Source organism: Leucopleurus acutus, assembly GCF_964270905.1.
Source record: "Leucopleurus acutus genome assembly, chromosome: 6".
In the NCBI taxonomy this organism is placed as follows: domain Eukaryota; kingdom Metazoa; phylum Chordata; class Mammalia; order Artiodactyla; family Delphinidae; genus Leucopleurus; species Leucopleurus acutus.
The window spans coordinates 37,007,591-37,018,110 of record NC_139149.1 but is presented as its reverse complement, the minus strand read 5'-3'; the positions used below and the strand labels follow the sequence as shown (position 1 = coordinate 37,018,110).

The 10,520-nt window shown below is 38.5% G+C and overlaps 1 protein-coding gene across 2 annotated transcripts in view; it reads left to right on the top strand.

The window, feature by feature from the left end:
- The first annotated feature begins 1,006 nt into the window (after positions 1-1,006).
- The window catches only part of ORC4 (origin recognition complex subunit 4), a 95,539-nt gene continuing 86,025 nt past the window's right edge, over positions 1,007-10,520 (top strand). For both annotated transcript variants that reach the window (XM_082841459.1, XM_082841460.1), the window contains exon 1: positions 1,007-1,117. The gene's annotated coding sequence lies outside the window, so the exon portion shown is untranslated. The remainder of the gene's footprint in view (positions 1,118-10,520) is intronic.

Sequence of the window (10,520 nt, the reverse complement as noted above, 5' to 3'; positions counted from 1 at the left end):
ACAGACACACTTACCTTTCCTGCCCCCCACTTTTGAGTGCCTTCCCTGGAGCTGTGGAGGATGACACAAAGGGTAATAAAGGGGGGGGAGTGGAGGAGGAGGAGGAGGCGAAGGAGGAGGAGAGCTGGGGAAGTGGCTGCTCCCGGGTGTAGTGAGATGTCTCCAGCCAGGGCCAAGCAGCAGCAGCAGTAGCAGCAGCAGCAGCAGCAGCAGCAGCAGTAGCAGCAGCAGCAGCAGCAGCAGCAGCAGAGAAGGGTCTGTGTTGCTAAGAGGCTTTTGGTCTCTTTCTCTCCTTTCACGGCCAAAGAGGAGGAGGATGGAGGGGGCTCGGGAGGGAGGCTAGTGGAGGGGTGAGGGGGTAGGAGTCGTGGATGGGGGATTTTTGAAGAAGAAGAAACTCCTTCTCCTTCTCTCTCAGGCTCAATCCCCCTCTCAGGTCTCAGGGCTGGAGGGTGGGGGAAGGAACTCAGCCGCCTTCCCCCCACCCCCCTCAATTCAAGGTTGAAGTGGGGTAAAATTAGTGTCCTGTCCCTTTAAAAATAGAAATAAAAGGTGCCCCCCCTCTGCCACTGCCTCTCTCTTCATCATCAGCTGCTGCTGCTGCTGGGGTCTCTCTGCTTGGGGGGGGGAGGGGGGGTTCGGGTAGAAGAGACGGGAGGCACTCACTGCGCATGTCTCTCTCTGACGGGAGGCTGGTTGGTTGAAGGCAGGAGGAGGGGGAGGGGAGGAAATGAGATGGTTTCCCAGAAGGCTCTGAGGCGATCGCGACCCGGAAGACATTGTAGCGGGGTGGGGGGTGGGGGTAGAGAGGCGGGGGCGGGGAGTAGGAGGAAGTCGCTACTCTTTAACACCCCCAGTCCCCTCCCCCACCCCTAAGGGAAAGTGGAGAAACGGAAGTGGGCGTGGACGGAGGCGAAAGGAGGTCACGTGTTTGTGAGGGAGGGGGGGCGGGATGGGAGAGGCGGTGCCTGCGCAGGGCATGCCGGGAGTCGTGGTGTAACGTTGGCAGCAGCAGGTGAAGCGGAATAGAGAACGCGGCGAGAGGAGCAAGTGAAGGGATTCCTGCTGTCTCCAGAATCCTGCTCTGCCCTGATAAGGGCAGGCTTTTCCGTGAGAGGTAACATGGCGTAGGCAGGCCTCAGAACGAAAGCCGTGGGCACCAGTGGCGAAAGGCGAATCGAAAAGGGGAGGACGGAAGGGTGTGGAGACTGGGAATGCGGGAAGGGGGGCAGGCTTGTCTAGGCCTGGCAGGCCAGAAACTAGGCGGGCTCCTTCCGTCTCGTGGCTTCCCTGTGAGCCAGCCGGCGACGAATGCTTGACGAGCGTCTGGCGTCCTGATGAGAGTAGATCTGTGGCAGGTGGTGACTACACCCCGGTGATGGTGAGGAATGTGATGGTCCAGGTGTAAGAGAGGAATGGGATCTCAGGAGCCTCATTAGATGACTCTGGTGACTGCTTCTTCAGCCCAGAGCGGGGCACCTGTCCAGGGAGAGAGACAAGCTGTGTGAATTTTGACAACTTCTGGCATTAGACGCAGTGTTTATATGGGGTGTGAGGACCAGCAGCCCTTACTTGGCTGACCTCCCTGGAATTCTGGAGAGGCTTTGGGGAGGGAGCAAGCTGGGAGTTCTTCAGTGGAACTTCTCTCCTTGTCTTGCCTTGCTGCCGCAACACAACGCCTGTGGCTGTTCTCAGAAGGGCATGTGAGATTGTGTAGCCCTTGATAGTGTGTGTCGTGGTTGAGAGAGAAGGGACATCATCGAAGTTTCCCTTTCTGTAGATAACAGATTTTTAAAAAAGGTATTTTAAGTGTCTTGGTTATTAGCCTCGGATTTAGAGCCTTTGGTTTCTCAACTAGATGCTACTATTTTTGCTGGAAATAGTTTCCCCCATGTTAATTAAGAATATTTAAGAAAGGATTCATGGATTTTCATTAATAAAGTTTTTTTTTAGTAAAGTAGCACCGTTTCTTTTTCACATTCAGTCCATATAATCATAACTAAAACCATTCTAGTCTTTCAATTATCTTCCTTTGTAAAGGTGCTTTGAAAGATTATGACCCATATATAGTTTCTTTTAAGACCGAGAATCTGAAATTCCTCATGTTTATTGTGTTGATATTATTTAATTCTGTAGTGGTTCCTTTAGGGTACTCAGTTAAAGTTCCTACTTATTTCTCTTGTGTGTTTTGACAGTGGATTCTATTTATGCATCATTGACTAGTGCTTTTACCACTTTCAGTGTGTGCAGTAATGTTGTCAAATGGAATAAAAACTAGACTCCTGTGCCTTAATGTTTTGTCTATATTGGAACCAAATGTTTGCCACTTTAGAACAGAAAAAAATTATAGCAGAGCCATAAAAGTGCCTTAGATAACCATTTTTAAATCTTTTTTATGGCAAAATACTAAATGTGCAAAAAAATGTACAGATCATAGATACGCAGTATAATGAATAGAAATAAAGTGAACAAAATGTGCAAAAATGCACAAATCGTAGATGTACAGTATAATGAATAATTATAAAGTGAACACTGTAATCACCACCAAAGTGAAGAATTAGAACATTGCTGGCACCCTCTCCCCACCCCCCATTCATTCTTATTCATTCCTCTCTCCTCACCACACCCAAAGGTTAATTGGGATTGTCTGGATTTTTATGGTAATGATTTCCTACTTTTATTTCAAGTATTTTTTACCCACCTTTGTCAGCATTCTTAAACAATATACATTAATTTTGCCTGTTTTCTACCTATATGTAATTGAATTATGTTATGTATAGTTTTTCTCCCATGTTGAAATTTTTAATCCTGTTAACAGCTTTAGTTCACATATTTTCATTGTTGTATAGTAATGTTTATAGTATAGTAAGTGTAGTAAGTCTTTTTATGAATAAACCACAATTAATTTAACTAGTGTAGTATTGTGGACATTTGGATTGTGTCCAGTTTTTAGTGCTTAGAAATAATGCTTCTGTGAATTTTCTTACACATGCATTTCATGTACATAGCATGCATTTCTGTAGAGTATGGATTATGCCAAACTTTCCAAAGCGAATATATAAATTTAGACTCCCACCAACAATGTATGATAAATCCTTTTTTCTACAGTTTTCATAACAATTGATATTTTTTGTTTTTGCCGACCTGATGAAGGTAGCTTTAGGTTATTGTTTTAATTTGCAGATCCTGATTATTAATGGAGTTGAGCATTTTTTTCAAAAATTTATTGGGTATTTTAGAGGCAAATGTTGTGAGGCATTATGTTCCTGTAAATGGCTTTACTGTACCCTGTTAGTTTGACTGGATGTAGAATTCTAAATTGGTAATGTTTCTCTTCAGATTTGAGAAGGAACTCGTAGTGTTTGATATAAAGTTTGAAGCCATTCTTACTTTTAACACTGCACTTTACTTCTCCCCTATGGAAGCATCTACAACCTTTTTGTCTGAAACTTATAGAATCTTCTCTTTGTTTTACTCAGTGTTCTGAAATGTCACAGTAATGTGAGTTGACTTATGAGTCTATAGAAATCTACTTTGCTGTGCATTTCATGTATTCTTTCAGTTTGACAACCTGTATGCCTCAGCTCTGAGAAAGTTTCTGATACATTTTCTGTAATTTCCTTGCCTCTGTGTTTTTTGTAACTGCAATTAGATATTGTACTCCTGGACCTGTTTCTTTTCACCCATTTTTCATCTTTTTCCAGTCTTTTGCTTTTCACTTTCCGGGAAATTTACTTGATTTTTCAAGCCTTGAAACTTCCGTTTCTCTTATCATATTTTTAATTTTGAATACCTTTTTTTGATCTTTGTATTTTTTTCCAAAGCATTCTGGTATTTTTTTTCTCTTTATGGATTTAAAGTTTTGTTTTGAGGTTTATTTCTCCCTGCGTGCTCTGTGTTTTCTAAGTTATTCTTTCTGTTGGTATATTTTAGTGTCATTTTAGAGGCTTTCCTCAGCCTTGTTGTGATCCTTGATTCTGTGTTCAAATTTATGTAAGGGGCATTGGAAACCTATTTCATGTCTCTCTTAACTTAGCTAGGGTTTGCTAGCTATTGATGGTTCTCACTGTGGAAAGATTTGGCTGGGACATATTTCGGGGGGAAAACCCTGATATCAATTTCTTTAGGTATTTGGAAGCTTTTTCTCTTGGGCCAGTAAGAGTCCAACAAGAAGGATTTTCCAGTCGTCTGCCTATAAGTCAGTGGTTCTCAGCTGTGGCAATAAGATCTCCCCAGGGGTCATTTGGCAATGCCTAAGAGACACATTTGATTATTAAGAATGGGTTCCTACTGAAAACAGGTGGGTAGATGCTGCAGGTGCTGTTGAAAATCCTACGATGCACAGGGCAGCCACCCACAACAGTTATCCAGTTCAAAATGTCAGTACTGCCTATCATGAGAAATCCTGCTCCAGGGTATAAGCCTGATTTCCAGTGCTCTGAGAACCAGGTGAAAGCAGAGCTCAGGAATCTCAACATTTCTCTCTCTCTCTCTCCCTCTCTCTCCCTCTCTCTGTCTTTCTCTCTCTCTCTCTCTCTCTCTCTATATATATATATATATTTATTTTTATATTTATATATATTTATTTATTTATATTTATTTATATATAGATAGATATTCCTGCCCTAGGCAGGAATAAGCAAATATTATTTCCATATGACAAGTCTTTAGCTATTATTTGAAATGCTTTCTTTGTAGTGAAACTATAGTCACAAAACATCAGCAGAGGACTGTGTATCTGAATATATCTTTGTGGGGTTGTGTTATTTTTAACCACAAGTTGGCCACGAATTGTTTAAAGAAATTGAAAATATTTTTGCATTGAATGGTTTAGGAATGAACACATAATAGTCTACTAATTCTGTTTTGGGGGATGTGTTTCTGCTGTTAAAATCTAAAATGTTCCTCAAACAATCCTTTATTCACCTTAGGTCTGTGGTTTCTAGTGGAGGTGAGACGGCCTCCTACGGGGTGTTTGTGGGGCATTTCTGGTCCCAAGGACGGCAGCCAGTCCCAGAGAGGGCAGGGGCCAGGATAGACTGCCTGCAGTGCTTGGGGTGGTCCAGCATGAGGAAGAATGGCTCTGTGCCCCCACGTGCCTTTCCCACGTCTCCCAGGATGTTTACATGGGTTAAAAAAAAAAAAAACATTATGATTTGAGCCTAGTACTCCATTTTTAAAATAAACACATAGTATTTTTGCAGGGTTTTAACGTACACTGAAATTTTCCACAAATGCAATTACTGAGTAATTTGAGGGAAAGTAGTACTTTGTTTTGTTGGGAACTTTACCAAGAGCTGTTCATCATTTTGGCAACGCCCTTATGATATCTGAGCTGCTGGTAGGGCACGCCTGTATCCGTCCTTGTTTGTAGCCATGGCATGCAAATATATAACAGAGGGAATTGGGGATTCATTATAGACCCGCTTTGTGTTCTGATGGAGTGGCATAGAGGTTCTGTTTAATTTTAACCATTTTAGCACTGCAGGTCTTTTGGAGATGGCTTTGTCAATGAATTCTAGCCGAAATTAAAATACTGGTTATTAAGTGACCTTGATGTTCTGTGTTCATCTTATTTGAACAGAATTGGCTGATGAGTCTGGATAGCTTTGTATATTTTACTAATGCTTTAATGGGAAAATAAAATGTGAGTTGACCATTATAATCTAGGAGGTAGATGAAGTATGGAACAGATAGTTGTTCCCCATCCTTTTATTTCAATTTGTTTCCCCCTTTTCAGTCCCAATCTGCCTTAAATGCTTATCTTCAAGCAAGCATTTGTTGGGGTTGTTAGTTTTTCCTAATTTTTTTCTCCTTAATCTCACATTCTTCTCTTTCTCCCTCCTCACCTCCATAAAAACACAACAAAATCTTAGTCTTTTATATTTTATACTGCTTCCTTGATTAATATTGGAATTGAAATTTAGTATGACATTTTGACTGAAAGGTTGAAGTCAGACTTGGCAAGATTAAAATTCTAAGTGTGTTAGCTTTTCTTTTGGCACACATATGCACATTTTCACATTTCCTTAGGGCTTTCATCTTTCTGCAATTTAAAAAATATACATATTTTTATGTAGATGACCCAGAAATGTCAACTTATATTGTTCTCAACACAATCATTTCTAGTCCGGTATATGTCTGGGTCAACTTACTTTATAATGAGTAAATACCAAAAATATTTTCTCTAAAAGTTGGGTGGTTTGTATCATGTCCAGTTGTGTTATAGCACCACTCTGATGCAATGTCTCATGGGCCTAATGTATTTAAAATTTTATGTTGAAATAAGTTTTATATATGTGACATACATTTTAAAAGTTTTTTATTGTCACAGTTAGCACTGATTATTCTGTACACTCAAATTATAAGATACATTATTTAATTTAAATACACAAGATAATTATTTTGTAAGTTACCAAAAAGTAATATACATTCAGTGTAAAAATGATCAGAAAAAATGAAAATTACCTATAATCCCTACACCTATAAATCTGTTAAGATGTTGATATATGTAATTTTAGTGTTTTTTACCTATGTTTCTGTACATTTATTAACAAAGCTGGATCATAAAATTTTGTTGTATTCTTTTAAAAGAAATAACATGTAGCTAGCATCTTTCCAATGTATTAAGTACTTGTATAAAATAATATGATGCTTATTTGCTTTATATTGCAGATATCTGCCAGCCTCTGTGAGCTATGTTCCTGAATAATGCCATGATCAGTGTTGACAAGAGAAAATAAAATATAAAAAGTTTTCTCATTCCCTATATAAATGTTCTTAAAGCATCTGATTTCTTTAGAAACAACAACAAACAGATGAATTAATTTTAAAGTAGTTTTAAAGTAGCTAACATTCCCCTTGAATTACCATCCATTGTTTTACAAATATTTCTGTAGGGTCGCAATCTGCTAAAGCAGATTTTGCCCATACATTTTATTTTTTTACTTCATTTTATAGATTGTCTGTCTTACTGACTTGAACTGATTATCTTTTGTGCTTACATTTCATTTTCACAAATCTTCTATAAGCTTGTATTCCTACCTGGTGTTTTCACAAATTGTGCCTTTGATTGTGCCTTTTTTTTTTTTTCTTTGAAATTTTTTAATGGATGTGGGGTTTTTTCCATTTGTTTGTTTTCCAGAAAAATTGAATGTATAGTACAATGAATTGCTATATATCCACACTCACCCAGTTCCTCTTACTATTAACCTAGTTTCCCTTATTAACATTTTGCCTTAGTGTGGTACATTTGTTGCAATTGATGAACCAGTATTGATGCATTATTTTAATCGAAGTGTATAGTTTACATTAAGGTTCACTCTTTGAATTGAACATTATGGGTTTTGACAAATGTATAATGACATATATCCACAATGACAGCATCATACAGAATAGTTTAACTGCTCCAAAGTCCCCTATGCTCTATGCTCCCATGCATGCCTTGAACTCTTGGCAATCACTGATTTTTCATTATCTCCATAGTTTTGCTTTTTCCAAATTGTCATATGGTTAGAATCATACAGTGTGTGCCCCTTTCAAATTTGCTTTTTCCCTTAGCAATATGCCTGTAAGTTTCCTCCAGTTCTCTTCATGGCCTGATAGCTCATTTCTTTTTAGCGCTGAATATTTCATCTTATGGATGTATCACAGTTTGTTTATCCATATACCTAATGAAGGGCACCTTGGTTGCTTCGAAGTTTTGGCAATTATGAATGAAGTTGTCATAAACATTCAGATGCAGGTCTTTGTGTGGACGTAAGTCTTCAGTTCACTTGGGTAAATACCAAGGTGCATGATTGCTGGATCATGTGTAAGAGTACATTTAGTTTTGTAAGAAACTGCTCACCTGTCTACCAAAGTCCATATACTTACCATTTTGCACTCCAGTCAGCAATAAATCAGAGTTGTAATTACTCCATGTCCTCATCAGCACTGGTCTTGTCATTGTTTTGGATTTAGCCATTCTAATGGTTATAGATTGTTGTTTTAATGTGCAATTCCCTAGTGATACATGGTATTGAACTTTTTTGTGTGTGTGTGGTACACGGGCCTCTCACTGTTGTGGCCTCTCCCGTTGGGGAGCACAGGCTCTGGACGCGCAGGCTTAGCGGCCATGGCTCACGGGCCCAGCCGCTCCGCAGCATGTGGGATCTTCCTGGAGCGGGGCACGAACCCGTGTCCCCCTGCATCGGCAGGCGGACTCCACCAGGGAGGCCCCTGAACATCTTTTCTTAGGCTCATTTGCAATCTGTATGTCTTATTTGTTGAGTTTCGTGTCCAGATCTTTTGTACATTTTTAAGCTGGATTGCTTATTTTCTTATAGTTGAGTTTTAAGAGTCCTTCGTATATTTTGGATACCAATCTTTTATCAGATATGTGTTTTGCAAATATTTTTTCTCAGTTTGTGGCTTGTCTTCATTCTCTTAATGGTGTCTTTTGCAGAACAGAAAATTTTACTTTAAATAAAGTCCATTTTATCACATTTTCTTTCATGGTTCATACTTTTGGTGTTGTATCCAAAAATTCATTGCCAAACCCAAGGGCACCTACATTTTTCCTGTGTTCCTTTTTAGAAGTCTTATAGTTTTGTGTTTTACGTATAGGTCTCTGATCCATTTTGCATGAAAAGTATAAGGTGTATGTCAACTCATTTATATTGCCTGCAGGTGTCTAGTTGTTCCCACACGATTTGTTGAGAAGCGGAGAACGACTTCTTTCTCTTTTGAATTGCTTTTGCTTCTTTGTCACAAATTAGTTGACTATATTTATGTGGGTCTATATCTGAGCTCTCTACTCTGTTCCATTGATTTGTTTGTCTGTTCTTTCCCCATTACCACACTGTATTATTATCTGTTATCTTAATAGTAAGTCTTGAAGTGGGGTAGTTTCTGACCTCCAGCTTTGTTCCTGTTCAGTATTGTATTGGCTGTTCTGTCTTCTGCCTTTTCATGTAAACTTTAAAATAACTTACTGTAATTTTGATTGGGATTGCATTGAATCCGTAAGTCAGGATTGGAAGAACTGACATCTTAACACTATTGAGTCTTCCTATCCATATACATGGAATATCTCTCCATTTATTTAGATCCTCTTTAATTTCTTTCACCATAGTTTTATAGTTACCTCATATAGATCTTATACATATTTTGTTAGATTTATGCATACATTTTTTGTGGGGCTTTTTTTTTTTGATACTAATGTAAATGGTATTATATTTTTAATTCCGAATTCCAGTTGTTCGTTACTGGCATAGGAAAGCAATTGACATTGGTAATACTAACCTCTCTCTCTCTCTCTCCCCTTCCCCCTCCCTCCCTCCCTCCCTCTCTCCCTCTCTCTCTCTCTCTCTCTCCCTCTCTCTCCCTCTCTCTCTCTCTCTCTCTCTCTCTCTCTATATATATATATATATATATATATATAAAACCTGCACCCTTGCTTCAATACCTTATTGATTCCAATAGTACCTATTGTGTGTGTAGATTCTTTGGGATTTTCTACATACACGGTCATGCCATCTGCAAACAGAGACATTTTTACTCTTTCCTTCCTGTATACCTTTTCTTTTCTTTTCTTGTCTTACTGTATGATGTTGACTAGCAGTGGTGATTCTTACATTCTTCTTGATCTTAGTAGGAAAGCATCTAGTTTCTTAGTATTAAAAATCATGTTAGCTATAGAGTTTTTTAGTTTTTTTTTTTTTAACCGAGTTAAAAAGGTTCCTTATAGTCCTAGTTTGCTGAAATTCTTTATCATGAGTGGATGTTGGATTTTGTCAAATGCTTTTTCTGCAAAGAAGATATTTCTTCTTTATCCTGTTGATGTTGTAAATTACATTAATTGCTTTAGGAATGTTGAATTAACTTTGCATACCTGGAATAAATCCCACTTACTCTTTGTGTATAATTATTTTTACGTGTTTTTATTTCTGTGTGTTTATCATAGAAACTTTGGAAAGCCAATAAGGAATCACACAGATAAGAATCGTGGTGCAGAATGGAATAAGAGACTCTATCCTTGCAATATCTTTTATTTTCAAATTGAAGTATAGTTGGTTTACAACATTGTGTTAGTTTCTGGTGTACCACAAAATGATTCAGATATACATATATATACATATTCTTTTCCATTTATTACAGGATATTGAATACAGTTCCCTGTGTGATACAGTAGGACCTCACTGTTTATGTTTATCTATATCATTGTTTATATTGTTTATCAGTTTATATCTGCTAATCCCAAACTCCTAATTTATCCCTCCCCTCTCCCCTTTCCTTTTGGTAACCATAAGTTTGTTTTCTATGTCTGTGAGTCTATTTCTGTTTTGTAAATAAGTTCATTTGTATCATTTTTTTAGAATCCACATATAAGTGATATCATATGATATTTGTCTTGTCTGATTTACTTCACCTAGTATGGTAATCTCTAGGTCCATTCATGTTGCTGAAAATGTCATTATTTCATTCTTTTTATGGCTGAATAGTATTCCTTTGTGTGTGTGTGTGTGTGTGTGTGTGTG